The sequence below is a fragment of the Corvus cornix genome, chromosome 2, assembly GCF_000738735.6.
Source record: "Corvus cornix cornix isolate S_Up_H32 chromosome 2, ASM73873v5, whole genome shotgun sequence".
NCBI classification, from domain to species: domain Eukaryota; kingdom Metazoa; phylum Chordata; class Aves; order Passeriformes; family Corvidae; genus Corvus; species Corvus cornix.
In genome coordinates this window covers 64,312,667-64,329,774 of record NC_046333.1, presented here as the reverse complement: position 1 = coordinate 64,329,774, position 17,108 = coordinate 64,312,667, and the positions used below count along the sequence as shown (strand labels likewise).

Genomic DNA, 17,108 nt, shown 5'->3' with positions numbered 1-17,108 from the left:
TGTGATTTAGCATTCCTTTGCTTATTTTCAGCCTTTTCCTGGCCCAGGTTTTAACGCTGACATCTTGCATATACTTTGAAAATAAGGGTGCTGTCACATGTTGACATGTTCTGCCATCACACCTTGAATCAGGACCAGCTTCAGGCACAGATAAAGCAGGCAATCTCCTGTCTCCAGTTGTCCATCCTCCTCAGTGACTGCCTGTGGTACCTGTGCTGGAGGAGATGAGAATGAGCCATTTGACCACTCTTTGCTGTTTGGGCATCAATTCTTGTTACCGGTGACTGAAGGGCAACAAGGTGAACAACGCAGTAATTACTGTTTGTGTGGGCTGGGCTTGGCTCTCCCTTGCAGCTAAAGTCACTGATGCATCTCTTGAGAGGTGCTACTGAGGCTATTGAGAGATGTAGCAGGATGCTACACTGGGTCTTAAAATGTAAAATAAATTGTTTTTGCAGCTAAACAACAACCACTAGCCTGTCAATGCTTGAATTCAGCTAAATGCCAAGTTTACATGAGTAAATGAAACTTATTTTTGAGTCCTTCTAACCAAGCTGTAAGCTGTTCCTGCCTCCTTGGTGCATATCTTAGGCATAAAGTTGGATGGATGAATTCTGGGCAAATCATTGGATTCATTTAGGAAGCGCGTTAGAGAAGGGAAGAGTGGGGGAAAAAATTAGGAGAAGAATTTGGGGTTGTCATCAGCTTTCTGGTGATAGAAATGTTTGTATAAAGGTTTATGACTAACTGCTGACATGAATAATTCTTCAAATAGCTCTCACGCAAACATGATATACTCTACTGTTATTTTCTTAGTAATCTGGTGAGGGACATCTGCAGTTTCTGGAAAACTGAAGTAATTTGCCATGAAATTGGCAAACTAGGGCAGGTTTTGATAAACAGTCCAGAGGGAAAAAAACAAGGACAGGTAAGGCCTTAAAACAATTGTTATTTTCAAAACAATCCATTTAACTTTTCATTTTAGAAGTGACCCTCTTTCATTTTTACAGTGAATTTTCAAATGTAGGGTCTTGAAGCTAGATTGAATAACTCCATATGCAACCCACAGGATTTTTTTTCTCTTACTTGATGCAGAGCCTGAAGTGAAAAGTCCATTATTCAATCAGTTCCAAAGGGTGTGAGTTTCAGAAGCCAGAACAGGTTACTGAGATGGGAGGGCAGGGCAGAGTGGAGGGAGTGATAAGCTCAACACTAGCTGTTGGTTGACATTACAAAGATTGTTTTTGTCAAGGGAAGAGGTGGAAATATTCCCTCCCCTTTTCTATTTTTTGTTCTTTAAAGAAAGCTGAAGTCCACACTGGCATTCCCAAATGCTTAAAAGCTATTCACTTTGGCATTCCTCTTTCCCTCCAAGTTACCCTAAGAATCATGAGACTGTTTCCTAACAATATGCTTTTTCCTTTCCAACAAGATAACTTTTTCTTCCACTGGGAAAATGCCTGAAACCCAGACCAGATGCCTTGTGAAAATTTCTCCCCCTTCATATACATTTTGAGTTGTCTAATGTTAGGGACACCCTATATTGGGAATCTTCAAACACCAAGGAAGACCAGAATCTTTGTGCACTCTCAGCTATGAAAAAGCTGTGATATTTTTGTAAGGCAGACAAAGTGTAATGCACTATGCATAATTAAAAAGGTCTGGTTTTGATTTTGTTGACTGAAGTCCTCAGCAGTCAAATGATAAGTGGGATGCTGCGGACTTACAGATCCTTAATGAAAATCTTCAAAAAGAATGCATATTAGTCAAAACTGTTAGACAAAGAATGTACAAAAATCTAAGATTATATCTAAGAATGTGGCCCCCAGTTATCCATCAGTATTTATTGCACTGAATCCAAAGAGCCATGTAATACGGCCCAATGTTTCAGCCCTACCCAAGGCACACTTGCGTCTTCACAAAGTACTGACCTGGCATCAGTTTGTCAGCTCAGATTCCAAGAGGGCTATCTGGTAACTTCATGGATTGAATGTAAGCAGGGAGAGAGTCCAGACGTTTACCCACTGCTCCATCTAGTGCTTGTTTTCAGTATCCTATAGGATCGTGACATATCTTTTTCTTTTGAAGGCTGATATGGATATGCCTAGGAGCAGCTTAGTTGCTGGGGAGCACTTGTAGTCCACTGACTTCCTAGCTCATGAGGGCTATCCACCAGAAAGTTTTCTCTTTAGTGGCCTCTCCTTTTTTTTTTTTTTTTTTTTTTGCCTGTCAGCCAGCAAGTGTCCCCAAAGAATGGTTGAACTGCCTTTGCAAAGTGGTGATCTTCCAGGAACTCTTATGGGAAAAAGAATATGGTAAAGTATGACACTTATTGATAAATTGCTAGAGCTGGTGGTAACAACCAGTATTTGTGACAAGCAGACTGGGTACAGGTTAATGAATTTCATATTTAATATGACTGTTTATTAACTAATGTAGCCTGTTTCTAACAGGTCAGTATTAAATCATGGGATAATAAGTATTTTGGTAGTATAGATCAAAGGCACATAATATAGAGGATAGAGGAAGGAGTACTACACTTGTCAGAAATGTGAGGAAAACATTGTTTCAGACAGATGGTGCTCACTCTAGTAATTTAAAGTGTCAAGGAAGATTTCTGAGGATTAACAAACTTGTCATGAGTTCAGTTGTCCGAACAGCCTCTGGCAGTTGTTACATTGGCCAGCTAGCACTGTCCCAACAGCTCCCAGGCACAATTCAGAAGATACTCTGGATCAAGGACCATTTAATAGGCTGTATGTTGGCATTCCATGCTACTTGATCCCAGGAATGTTTAATTTCCCACTGTAGAGGAAGTCACAGTGTAACACAGTATGTTACTGAGGATTGTGATCCCTTGTAGTCCCAGACTGAGAGCTTTGGCTCAGTAATTCCAACTCTAATAGCTCATTTTTTTAGCTCTAGGCGTCCAGGGAGTGTAACAGGAAAGGTAATGGCTCTCAGAACTGAGACCACAACTTCAGATGGAAGTTTTTAGTTCCAGCTGGACTTTCTGCAGCAGGATCTTACTTGATTTTTAAGCATGACTCTAGTCTAAACAGCTCTCAGAGATGCCATCACCAATAACCATTACCTTCTATATCACCAGTTGGCTTTAGTATCTTCCAGAATATAAACAGAATGAAAATAATGGAAGCAGTCATATTAACATACTATAGTAGCCAGTCACTATGTATTGCCATAGCACACTAAATGCTCTCATGTGGAGGAGAGAGGTTTCCCAGTCCTGTCTTTGCAAATATTTTTCTGAATTTGTTTATGTTTACCTTATTAATTTTCTTTCCCCACTTTCCTCCAAAACAAAATAATTCTTATGCTAAAACTTCCAGAGAAGAAGAATAGATCTAGCACCTGCCAGAGATACTCAAATATTAAAAATAAAAGATGGCCTGTTAGAACAGAGAAGGAACAAGAGAAAACTGAATATAAGGGGAGTGGAAAAGTGGTGATAGTGGGCAAGTTTATTCTGCTATTTATATATCAGTCAGGTCTCTATTTCAGAACAAACCACTCCACAGAATTAAATCCCAGGCAGAAGGGTTAATGGGGTAGCTGTGAGTGAGGGCACACAGGGGTCACACACTTGGGTAGGACATTCTAACTCATCCCTGTCCTCACTCTCTTGGAGATAGTGTCAATCAGCTGGAAACACATCTCCAGAGCTGGCTGCTTCATGGTAAGGAGAGGCTGTGACCAGAGCTTATGTATGGTATCTTTGCAGGAGAGCTCTGTTAATATCTCTGACAGGATCTCTTTATCCTGTGCCTTCCTAATCTGCAAGTCAACAGGAAAAGAGAGGGAGTTCACTATGCTAAATTGAGTTCCTGCTGTGTGTGATTGATACTGGCTTTACTTTGTAAAGTAAAGTTGCCTCTTTGTTTTATCAAAACTTTGTGTTTTGTTTTGCTTTGCTTTGTTTTTCAAAAGGAGGAGGGAAATACTTTTGGCATTGCCATTCTGGGACTTTTCTATCCTAAAGCACCCTGGTGCTTTCTATCCTAAACCACCCTCTCTCCTTATTAATCCTGCCCCTTACCTATGCCCACTGCTCCCAAAGCTTCCCCTGCACATTAAGACCTGGGCGTCTTACACCAACTGGGATATTTTCAGTAATTGCTTCTACAGTCACTGAAGTCTCTTTTCAGTACTTGCTGACTCTGTGCTGGGAAAACATGGTTTCTCTTGATGTGCTGCCTGAAACAAGAACTTTTGGCTCCTCAAAGGAAACCAGCACTTCTGACAGAAGTTGAAAAGAGGACAAGTTGTTTTGAAATGTAAAGTTAACATTGAAAAACAAAGGGAGGTTGAAGGCTCCTGGTTCATTTTTTTTCATTTACAATCTTTCTGTACCCTTAGTACCTCAGTCTGTAATTAAATGTAAAGTTCTGTATATATAGGAAGTTATTACATTATTTACTGACCCTTTCTGGCATTAAGTTTCTTGAAATCATGCCAAAGCATCACATTGTGTAGCCCAATTGTGCCCCCACCATTCAGTATTTTGGCTTGGTCTGAAGTGCACTGACAGAGGCAGGCAGCTAACGCAAAGCTCTAAGGAACAAATTTAGTTTCATCATTCTGGATAATATTAGAAGTGAGAACAGAGCAATTTAGGAAACAGTGCAGCTTCACAAGAGAGAGCTCCCGAGAGCTGCTGCAGCACACTGTCTCAGCACTACAGGCTGTTTATAAAACAGAGACTTACGCAACATAAAACCATTTGGATGTTGAGTTCAAATGCTTCAAAATGGGAGACAGTTCCTGCCAGCTACTCCAGTCTATTGAATATTAGGGACTTATTTGAGAATTTGGTCTAGGTGTGTATTTTATGTCTCCCCGAAGATGAAGGGCATAGTGGTCAACTGTGTCTTGCTTTTTGTGAGAAAAACGTTTGTTCTAGCTGTTCAGACATTGTTTTGAAATGGGAGGATTTTGGTGGTCCAGCAGCAAGGACTGATATTTTAAATGGAACATTTTTCTTCAATGTATAAAGAACTGCAGTGCAGCAAGGACAGGAAAAAGCCTAGTGGCTCCTCTGCATGCTGGAGAGAAGACAAACTGGGTCATAAGGAACAGTATCAGAGGAACAGATGAACAAAAAGAGAAAGAGACAAAATCAATATGAGGGGAGAAGAAACACAGACTCACGAAGGGAGGAACTCTGACCATACCCCACAGGGACCTCCAGCAGCACTCGCACCTGCCCAGGAATGAGCTCGAGGGACAAACATGAATGTCAGGCTCAAGCAAAGGGGCCTGACCCTGCGAGCTCCCACCAGCACAGGATCCTGGCTATTGCCTTTCCTTCGGACAGATGCAAACCCCCATAAAAGCAAAACCAGCCCCGACCCACTGATTATTTTGAGTATTTATTTCCCTTCCTTTAAACTCTTCATTTCAGCATCACACAGAACATTTCCTTTCGGTAGAGGTGACTCTTGTAGGAAAAAGCTGTGAGGAGGATGGCTGGCATTGCTTCCTGTGGCAGAGTTGCCTCTGGAGTAAGAGAAAAAGCAAACTGATAGTACATGCATAATTTTACTTCCCTTGAACTTGTCTTTCTGTATTCTTGGAACTCTATTTTTTCTCCCGTTTTTCTTCCTGGTGACAGCATGAACGAATAGTTATTCACATCCTTCTTTTAGCCGGGTATCTTAGGAAACTGACTTTAAAGGGACGGCGGCATAAATACAGCACGCACGGAATATTCTCCCTTCCTGTTCAGAAACTCAGGGGGAAAAAAAAAAAAAAAAAAGCAGGAATAAACACCTGACCTCCCCAGTGGCAGTGCTGGGGCGGGGAGCGGAGCCGGGAGAGAGTTCCGCGGGGCAGGGTGACCCCTGCCGGGGGCGCTTTGTGCTGGAATTCCAGCGAAAATCCCAGCGCAGGAGCAGCAAGCTGCACTCAACCCTGTGCTCAGAGGAGCTTGACTACGTGTTACAGCATCGTGCACCGACCATTTCTTCGTCATGCAAGCAGGAGGCTCCAAAAGGCCTCCCCACACACATTACCTGAGGTAAGGGCTCGCTGCCTCTCACAGGGCGTCCGTGGTTTAGAGCAGACTGAGGGGTTATCCCCAAACAGCAGGGGTAGGAATCCTCTGGCCTGCACCTAAGCTGCGCACCAGTGATGCTGGTGCACTCAAATATCTGTAGCTCCGACTCTGTTCACCTGGTTGCTCAGCCAGTTTGAGTTCAGTCTCAGAAAGTTGGCTGCCCTCTGGTAAAGCTCAAGGGAGTAAATTCAGGCAAATTACTCCTATGGAAACAGGTCCAGGTTGTGTCTGAGGAGGGCGAGCCCTGGCATCTGCTCAAGTCACCCTTGCCTATACTTGTGTGTCTCCTTCCATTCACAGCTAGCAGAGAGAGATCACCACTGACAGGGAAACCAGTGCTCTCTTCCACAGTTGCTATGGTGGTGTGGGCTCCTATTGCTTAGCTGGTGCCTTTTCAACCTGTCAAGGGACAGGGAGTAGTGCAAATGTGACTGTGACACAAGTCTGTGGTGCTTAGTCATGGGAGTTGTTGAACTGTGCCCTGAGGGTTTTGGTAAGACACCCAGCAGTCCAGCAGGAGAAAATTTAATACTTGAAGGCATTTTAAAAGCAGACACCTGGCACCCATTTGCTGTCCTGCTTTTTTTGTGCAGTTAGCCATGGCTAGGAGCCCTGCAGTTGTCAGCTACATCTCAGTGTAATTTTACACACACGAATATTCACAATGTACTGTTCCTTTGAACTACATCAAAACAGCAAGCTGTTTCTTTGCTCAGAAATGTAACTTAGTTCTCCCTGCTTAGCTACTCTCATAAGCATCAAGAGACAAGTCCAACATCCACTGAAAGTAATGGAAAGACATGGATGGTTTTCAGTAGGAGTTAGATCAGTATTCAATTAAATACACAATTCAGTAAGACAGGCCTTAACTGCTTCTCTTATTAATAACACTAAAATTAGTTTACTCAACAGAGACATTTGGTCTTTATTTTAAAATTATTTCCAAATCCAGAAAATATTTAAACTGTGTGCTCAGCCGAGAGTTTGTATTTTCTGTTGAAGAAGGATGCTCAGAAACTTGTGTCAAAAAGCATGAAATTGTGGGTTTCAGCAGATCCTCCTAATAGAGGCAATAATTAAAGTTGTTGTAAAGATTGTAAAAGCATAAATCCATGCGCCTTTTTTTCTGAAGTTTCCTTCCACTGCTTCTACACAGTGTTCAGCCTCTTCCAAAAAGCATCCTAGAAAGCCTCAGAATGTTACTCCCCCTGGTCTAACGGGGTCAACAACCCCTTCACAAAGCATGTACCAGGCTACTGACCTTTAACACCCACCCTGCCCCATTCCAGATGCATGTGGAAAAGTTACCTACTCTGGGCTTAAGTTCTTGGATGTGCACAGGAAGAAGAATTGAGTGTTTCACTTCTGAAACAGATTTGTGCTCTCCCCAAGTAAAGCTGACAAGCTAGACAGCATCACTTCTCAGCCCACCAGCTGAACTACACTGTGCCCCAGCTTCATCTCAAATCTTTGATTCTAGGAAGTTTTTCTGGGGTAGACTGCTATTAGTCCTACACTTGCAAAGGCCCTCTTGTTTCTTGTTGCTTTTTTCAGGGCATCTTTGCGGCATGGTTGATTTGAGAGATTAACAATCACGTGTGGCACACAGATGAGCCAGGCAGAATCACATGAGTGGTCCTGTTACAAAAAGGCACCTTTCCTGATGCTGTGCTTTTCTCAGGGGTTTATCAGGCTTTGTGCTCCAGGGAGCTAAAATTCTTGCCCAGGAAATAATGGAAGAAATGGCATTGGCTGCAAACAGATGATCGTTTGCCCTTCTGAAACTATGAGAAGGTGCTGGGAGACTACTAGCACTCGAGTAACTTCATTGCCAGGGCAGGCAAATTACTCTAACTTGGTGGAACAGTCTATATGGATGCATGTATATACATACATCAGTTTTTATTCCACACCTGGCCAGGTAGCCTTAGCTGAAAGTGCCTAAGAAATAAAATTCAGGCAACAGCTTGGGTTTACTGTAGTGAGAATGTACCCTCAGATCTCTTAATTTTCCTATTTGCCAGATTGTTGGAAAATTTTGAACCAGCTGAGTAAAGTTTCTCTATTTTCTAAGGGGTTTTTTCTTACTTTCCTGTTTCTTCATTGCTCTTTCCAGGCAACACAGGGTGATGTTCAGGTTTTCTTCTCTATTGCTAAAAGAATTTTTTTGCAAAACATGCCAACTGAACCAGGCCTGGAGGTAGGCTGAAAGAATAGGCTCTATCTTATGGGCTGCTTTTCTCAGCTTCTCAGGTGGGATCCCAGCTGCTTAGGAAACAAGATAATCTCTTGCTCCTCCCCTTAGTGATTTAGTACAAGTCTGTCAAGAGAAGAGAAAGCAGGAAAGCTTTTTTTATTCCTGAGAGTGATAGGAGAACTGCCATAAAGCTGTAAAAATAGGGGCTATCTTTTAATCTGTTCTGCAGTGCTTGGCCTGTGATTTGAGAGAAGAGTGGTCCTGTGCTGCAGCTGGATTTCCTTGGCTGGGAAAGTGGAAAGGAAGAATGTGTCACCTGTAGCGGGAGGTAAGAAAGTAAAAAGCCAGGCTAGGAGCAGAGGTGAGCATGGTGTGGGTTTAGTGAGGAAGGGAGGTGGGCAGGGCCAGTGGCCCAAATGGTAGTGGGTATGGACTAGGAGGTGGTGGCAGGGCTGATAGCAGGGAGACTGCAAATGAAACAGTTGCTTTACTTGTTTTTTGAAAGAGCTGGCTATAGTAAATGTTTTATGCCCATTGGAGGTAGGGCATAGAGGATTCCAAAGTCAGGAGACAGACCAGACACACAACTCTGTAACAGAAACAGTCATCTCCTTCCAACTCACCTGTGCTTTGTATATCTCAGCCCATTTGTTGTTTTCTCCATTATACTTTTGGTACTTGTTTTGTCTTTCCCTCATATGCTCAATGCTTGTCAAAGAGATGTTCTTGGGGCCTGTTGTTGCCTTACTGTCTGAAGGTCTCACCTCTCTGCCAGTCTCTGCACAGTAAGTTAAAATTCTTAGGGTCCCAACATGTTCTTCTACTATCCTGAATGCCTGCTGCTCGCAGCTTTTTCCTTGAGTGCTCCTGCTTTTGTGTATTCCTCTGTGTATACAACGTGTTTCCAACCTCCTGATCCTTAGGGAAAGGGAATCTTTTCATTGAGCCATTAAAGAAGTTAGATAAATTTAATAATATAATAATAGTAAATTAAATTTGATAGAATCATGATAATGTGTGTGTGCTTGAATTTAGTGACTGGCTTGTTACTAATTTGCCTCTTCCTGGTTCCTCTCAGTTGTTTCTTCTAATTAATGTGTTGTTACACACAGATTAGATACCTTTTCCCAGGTGAGATAGGTACCAGCAAGACTCAGCTGTGCCCTGCAATAAATCATTTACTTATGCCCTCAAGAAAGACATTTGCAGGGAACAGAGGAGTTCTTCATATTTGCAAGACAGATCCAGATCGATTCATAGATGCAGCTGTACGTTATCAAGAGTCAATGACAAAGTCCTCAGTATAATTGTTTGTGTGTCAACTGCAGTTGTTTTCCACAGCAGCACCCCTGGCTCTGCATCTAAAAGTAAGGGCTGAGGGTGTCTGTACCTCCTTGACTTTCAAAACCTGGGCAGTCCTTTTCAGTCTGTTTCCTTGTGGTTTGGTGAGCAGTTTCTGGGGGGAAAAATGATGTGATGTGTTGTGGCATTTTGTTCAGTTCCTCTTCCCTAACCTAGAACAAAACAACAAAATGAGCAATGCTCTGTAATGAGGGATGGAGGTAGGTATGTGTCAAAAACATGCAGCAGTTCTTTCTGTCGTTTTATCCAAATGTAGTCAGAAGATTATCACTGAATTTAGTCAATTTGTTCTGGTGTCCATGGACTATGAATCTTTTGCTATAGGAACAGAAAAAGACTGCTCCAGAAGTTTCCTCTCTTAAGAATATTTTTAGAGTAATCTTCCAGGCTTTCAGCAAAAATAAACCTGGACTTGCAACATCTATGAGATAAATATAAGAGCCACTGTACTGAAGTTAATCAGGTTTTGCTAGTAGGCTGTACATAAAGTGTCTGCATTAGCTTGATTTATAAGAAAGTAGAGGGTTTCGGGTGATAAAGCAAACCCTGGAAAAATACACAGCAGAATTAGATGACCTGTTTCTTTCCTTCAGCAGAAGGCTTCATGTCCTTCACTGTAAAATGACCCACTTCCTCATTTCCAAACTGAATTTTTTCCAGCCTAGCTGGGGGTTTCTTCAGTGTCTTTTGCAGGACATCTCTCTAGATGTAGAGACATTAAAAGCTTTCAGCATGGTATATTTTATTGTTGGGATGACACATTGCTGCTTGCCTACTGCTTTTTTTTTCTTCATGCATGGAGGTGATGGACTCCAATACCAGTGAAAGCCTAGAAATAATGATGTGCTAATAACCTCAGTGCTCACTCATGAGGGAGGGTTGTCTGCAGTGAGAATTCCCCTTTGCTGGTGAGTGATGTGTCTGTGAAGCTTGTGGTGTTGCTGTACACCCAGCAGACGTGGGGATTTGGTAATGAGGTCCTGAGGATTTAGAGAAGTTACTTTATTACTGCTGAAGAGATTTAAGAATGGTTTTGTTAAAGCTTCATAATCATAAATACTGGTCTCTGCTGCATACAAATGAGAAGCCCAATCCTACAGCCCTGCTGCTGAGGGCAGCACTTAGTCCTGAAAGATGTGGTGATTATGTGATTAGCCAGGAGGCTGAATTCTGCCATTTTCTATGTGAGGTTTAGCAGCGTTAAACCCACACTGAGGACCTAGGGTTGAGGTAATCACTATCCTGTTACCAGTTTCCTGAGTTATCTGCTCCTCAGCCTTTTATTGCCATAAATAACTCTAGAAGTCAGGCCTCACTGCCAGAAGTGTTAAGTGCTGCAAATAGTATAGAAGATGACTCATGAAGTGAGATGAAGGTGGAGCATGAATCAGTAGCAAGAAAACCGATATACAAAGGAGACATTCTGAATGCAGATGACACAAAAAATCTGAACAAAGAAATGTTCAATCATCATAAAAATGAATCAAAAGGGGTTTTTTTCAAAAGAAAAAAGAAACTCTTCTATTTAATGAGAAAGACCATTCCAGCAAAAGCCCAAAGCACGAAGGTGTTGCATACTGACCATGCTATTCCTTAGCCAAGATAAACTGTGGACTGTATAGAAAGAGATGGTTGGAAAATTCTTCCTGGTTTGTCCAAACAAAGCAGAGTATTCAGCAAGCAGGTTGCTTTCCAGATTGTTCTGTGTCTATACAAGCTAAGAAAAGAACTTGTCTTTGAGCTAAACAGTTTTGGAGATCAAGAGTCCTCATAGCTTCAATGAACCCACACTGAAAGCTAACAGCAATAGAAACACTAAAATAACCTGAGTGCATTCCCTGTAAATGATAATGCATGATAAGAAGATAAAATTCCCACAGACCGTTCCATTTGAAATGACCGCTTTTGGTCCTTTTGCTTACCCTCCAAAAGCTTGCACATGTAGGAGTGTCTTTAAAAGTAGACTTGGAAAAAAGGTACCTGATAGATGATGTCCTACAGCTGTTGGTACACTAATGAACTAAAGGGTCCTGTTCTGCCTGCAATTCAACTCCTGCCATTTCCTGGGAGAAGGGCTGTTTATTAGGAGTTTAATGTAACTCCTCAGAGGTTAGAGTTAAACATTTTCATGTTTGACATCAGCTACGATACTTTAGAAATTAGAAGAAGGTTCCTTGTTGAGGGGGTGGTCAGGCACTGGAACAGGCACCTCAGGGAAGTGGTCATGGCACTAGGCCCGTCAGAGTTTAGCAAGCATCTGAATGGCACTTAGTCATGTGGTCCAGTTTTTGGTAGTCCTGCGAAGAGCAGGAATCTGGACTCAATGATTCTTATGGGTCCCTTCCAACTTGAGATATCCCATGATATACAATCTCTTTGAAGCAATAAAGGGTAAAAGCAACTTCCAGCAGGTGCTAAAATGCAATAATGGAAAGAAGCCTACCTGTGTCTTAGGTGAAAGCTTTGTCTCTGCTACCATTTTTAGTAAGAGCCACTGTTAAAATTGTAGAGGCTGGTTTATCCCATGGTGTGTATGGCTCTTCCTTGGCTTTGTTATGCTAGGTGCATAAAATGTTGCTCTCAAAGGTACTGCTCCTTTAGAGCAGTAATCCTTAGAAACAAGTGTAACAAGACATCCTAACATGTACTGCTTTAAGTTCCTTCATTCAGGATAAAGTAAGGGATGGTCAGAAGACTGAACACTTCTAATGTAGCTGTTTCACAGTGTTGGCCATGGCAGGAAATCTGGAGAAGATGGGTAATGCTGCCAAGGCTTCAGGGACGCAGATACTTACGTGAAGCAGAACTATGCACAGGAAGGGAAAGCTCTAGCAAGGTTCTCTCTCTCTCCAATGTTACTGTAAAAATTATCTCAAACCTGGTTGTACTCATCTTTTATAGGGTTGTGAGGGCCATGAGTTCATTTCTTCATTGAAGCTAGTGCTAGGAATGAAACTTGGCATAAATTCGTACTTATTCCTGGTCAGTTCCAAAACTTCAGATGTGAATTTACCTGTGTGTTAATGAGCAAAATCCAGAACTACATGTTGTAATTTGCAATAAGTCTGGGTACTACACCTTTTCTACTGTGTCTGTGTTAAATGCATTTAATCTGTCTATTCATAGGAAATCTGCTGGATTTGAGCTTTAATGGAATAAGTTACCCTTAAGGAAAGTAGTACAGGCTGAGTTTTCTGTTGCTGCTAAGGGAGAGCTGATAGTTAACAGCTAGTGACAGATTTATGTTTTCACTTGTAGGCTATCCAGCAGTGGGCCCAGCTCAAATATAAAGTATCACTTGGAAAAGTTGGCTTTGTTAGTGAAAAATATGAGGTTCATTTAAAAATCTCTACTCATTTTAAGACTGAAAAAAAGTGCCTTCTTCCTGTTGGGAGAATAGAAATTCTCTAAGGAGAAATAGCAGAGACTGAGTTTCTGTCAATAAAAGGATCTGTGTAATTTAATACCAGACAGCTTTTAAATACAATAGGAAATAAAGAGCAAACGCTCGCCTGTGTTATGAAGGGGAAAAATACAAAAACCTGCCTGCAGTATGTTACCTAAACTTAGCCACAGAGGGGCCAATCCTCTTGGATACTCAAAAAATCTGTCTGAAAGAAGTAAGTAAAGGCTACAGAGAAGCTGTACTTGGAGACCCTCTATCCCCACTTTCCAAAGTGCTGGCAATAGGAAATGTGTTAGGCAGCACCAGTGGCCAGGCTGTAAGGCAGCCCTTGCTTGTTTAGTCCTTCTTGCGCAGAATCACAGAATATGAAATTTTCTGTTTGATTTTTCAATAACGTAAGTGGCTGAGGTCAGAGATGCATGAATGGCTTCCCTTTAAATGATAAAGCTACTCAGACGTCCTTGGTTTGAGCTTGAAGTGTTCAGGTGTTCAAGCAGTGATGGGATCATGCTTTGGAAAATGCATATCCATAAACGTGTTAAACTTCTTACGGATGTCCTGCAGACCTCCTCCTTCCTAACATCTGTACTCGAAAGCCTTTATAGAACAGGCATCTGGTCCTTAACACAATGCTTGACAACAGAAGAAAAAACTTGAGTTCAGAAACCGAAATAAATCTCAGGTTATCATTCAGAATGCAAAGAAAAGGGACACTAGCTTCTTAGTCAAATAGCAGTTCTATAATTTTTCATAGTTTTTTTACATCAATTTTGTAATGGTTTCTTAGGCTGAGATCAGATATGAATTGTAGACTTCTCAGCAGTGTCGATATCTGGGATTTCTGATGTCTTAATTTTAGTGTAATTTTAAGTCCTGACAGCAGCATTTCTTCTAGTTTCATGGGCCTGAGAAACAAATTTGTATCCCCTACTGGCACGCAACTTCCAGTGAGTTTTTCAAAGAGCAAGTTATTTCCTTTGTCCATATTTGAAACAAGCCCAGAAACGGTGAACAACTGGAAACCATTGCCAACTTCTGTTGTACTAACACCCCTACAGTGCAGTTCTCTGTTGTTAAACAACTTGCTTCTAAAGTCTAAGAGGATGTATGCTTGGATGTTTATTGTGTACAGAAGCTGCATCTCAGGGTGCTCACAGCAGAGTCAAAGCTGTAGCAGGAGTCCTGTTTCATATGACACTTACCTTGTTCTCATATGCTTCTCCAGTTCTGGCAGTGGTACTTCAGCTCTTGATTATTCCCTGCATCCTTAGCTCTTCAAGAATGATGATTTTTGCCTCTGTTTCCTCTAAGGGTGATGATTTACTGATGAACTCATTGGTGAGCAGTGTGTCTTCAAAAGATGTAAACATTAAAACTTCATACTTGTACAGCACTTGGCATTCAAACAATGCTTCATGATGTATTTCCAATGCCAGAGTTATTGTTTTAAGAGGTTACATACTGAGACTGTCCAGTGGAGAAGGGCCAGCTGGAGCCTCTCTTCACTGCTCAAAGTTTGCAGTAAACATTTTAGTGGCCTGAAGAATGGTGCAGGCACCTAGTCCAGTTACACCCAGAGGGGCACGTTCAGGAAACCATGGAAGCATATGTTGAAGACCTGTGAAGTCAATTTTTGAGCATGTTCCCAAAGAGGGTCCATAGGAGCTCTTGATAATTTGAATTCTTAAGGGTTCTGTGATCTAGTTGGAGAAAGCCAGGCTAGGATGGTACAGTACAAGCCTACTAATGGCCATATTGTAAAGATCCCTATGTTCGTCTGTTAAATAAACCCAAACTTTCACGTGTTTGTGTGGTATGTGATTTTTGTTGTAACAGCATTGCTACATTTGAGTCTGATCATAAGCATTTCAACAATTATATATTTATAAACAGCATTAGGACTAAAAACCAAGTCATTTGATAACTCTTCTGAGTGTCTGTTTAGTTTCCACATATTAGACATGAATAAACAATGAGCAGCTTTCAGGCCAAGACCCATTGGGTTTTGCAGTCCTCAGCTGACAGTTCTACCATCTGCCCAATCTCTATTGGCAGAAGTGAGAGCTCTTATATGAAAAATGCTTGGACCAAATCAAAATTGCAGATACTTGACATCTGCCAGTCTTCAAGAGCAGAGTGAGTATTACAATGTTGACTTATTTTTCAGTTGTAAAACAAAAATACAGAACATCTACCACCCTGTAGCTGACTCCGTACTGCTCCTAAAATAACCGAACCAGTTACCCAAAAAGCACTGGGGTTCAGCTGTCAGTCAGAACATGCAAATGTCAGAAGCCAGTATACAGCAAAACACATCCTGGCAAAAAATAAAAGTAGGATGAGTGGGCAACACTGACAAGTGATGTGAATTTGTATTGGTTTTACTAATCCATTCAGGAGAAAAATGTAGTTGAAGTATCTTGGTATGATATGTCTTTTTTGGTCTTGAAAAAGAAGATTGAAGCATGATTTCAAAACTTTCTGTTCAGAAATTTCCTGTGAAGTTATCCTCTAGAAAGTAGGAGGAAAAGGAGCTTAAAATTAAATGAAACCATTTCAGAGCAAGCAAATAATTTTGTTCAATATGAACTGAAATCCTTTCATCACGTCCTTCTGTGGTATTGGGAGTTAAGTCCTCTTTAAAAAATAGCAAACACCACTAATTACTATTTTTGCGTCCAATTTGAAATACTTTATTACAAGTCCAGTTTATTATAAAAAGTAAACAACCACTTTAGATATTCCACTTAGCATATTTGTTAAATGTAGTATGTTCACAGCACTTGAAAAATACAAGAGTTAAACTTTGAAGTTAGGGGGTTTAAATAAACCAAAAAATGGTGCTGCTTTTCCATTAGCAACTCGTACTGCAATGGTATCCTAAGATTATAGAAAAGTTTAAGTGCTCACTTGCACTTGAAAGAAAAAAAATTCTTCGCACACCTTTGCTTGTTGTCATGATGATTTCTGGAGTTTTTATCTTTTTTTTCCATATTATAACTGGCCTTGCAACTTCTGGTTGCAAACGTGAAGAAATAACAGGGTATTGGGTGTTTACGTCCTATCTCTACTTGCTGCTTGTCAGGGCATTGTATAAAAACTAGCTCATTGTAACACCAGACTGAGAGGCCTCCTGTGGGCAACCTCCCTTCCCAATGTACTGTAATCCCAGTTAGAGAGGGCTGCCCCTGGGGACAAGGCTGGGTTTGTTCTCTTGGTCTATTCCAGGCATCTGCCAAGGAAAGTATTGATCCTCCTTCCTCTTCTGGTAGTGAGGGTTGAGTCATGCTGAAGAACATAATCATCAGCTACTCTGTGCTACTATGTCACAGTTTTAAACCAGTGCTAGGAGCTCAGTCTGTGTGGTGTCACAGCATGAACGTTTCTGAGTATGGAAACTGGCTGTAGTAATAGACCTTCAAGATTATCTCCTCCTAGGTCTGTGTTTGTGGAGCTGTTGTGAACTTCAGTTATTGTTTACCTGTGCTTTGGGAGTTGCTGCTTATCTGAAAAGACGTAAAGCTTCCTGGTGATTCCTTGGGGAAGATTTCCTCACTGGTCTCATCTTCAAGTTTGGCTCCATCCTTTGAAGTCCCTGTTGGTCAAGCTGCCCCAACCTGTGAAGGTCTGTCTCTCTTCCATCAATGCTGTCATTTCTAGTCTACAGCAAGATGAAGAAACAAATGAGAAAAGCTACTTGGGCTTCTAAACATTTAAAAGGCTGTCTAGAGTAGCCCTATAGAATTGGGAGGTTCAGAGTGCAGTGGAAGACAGGCATTCCTGATACCGTATCCATGTTCTGTCACAGGTGGATGGTGAGTGAAGGTCTCTTGGACCACTTCAAAATTCTTTTTTCATTTTCCCTTTTCAAAACAAGGCAATAACTTTAAGGTTAAATGTGTCCGTAATCCATTTGACTCTACTGGAGTATTGTTTCAGTACTCTAAGTGCCTTCTGTATGCAGAACATTTGTTAGAAATTTAAAACTGAGTTTTAAATTAGCACTTGGTAAGGTGTTAAACTGTGCACCTTCTAAACAATAGCTTTGAACCTCCACATAATGCAGG

The 17,108-nt window shown here is 41.4% G+C and overlaps 1 long non-coding RNA gene across 1 annotated transcript in view; it reads left to right on the top strand.

Moving 5' to 3' along the window:
- The first annotated feature begins 5,816 nt into the window (after nucleotides 1–5,816).
- The window catches only part of LOC120409679, a 160,190-nt gene continuing 148,898 nt past the window's right edge, over nucleotides 5,817–17,108 (top strand). Inside the window, exons 1-2 of the long non-coding RNA XR_005601425.1 lie at nucleotides 5,817–6,037; nucleotides 8,503–8,601. This is a non-coding gene — a long non-coding RNA (uncharacterized LOC120409679). The remainder of the gene's footprint in view (nucleotides 6,038–8,502; nucleotides 8,602–17,108) is intronic.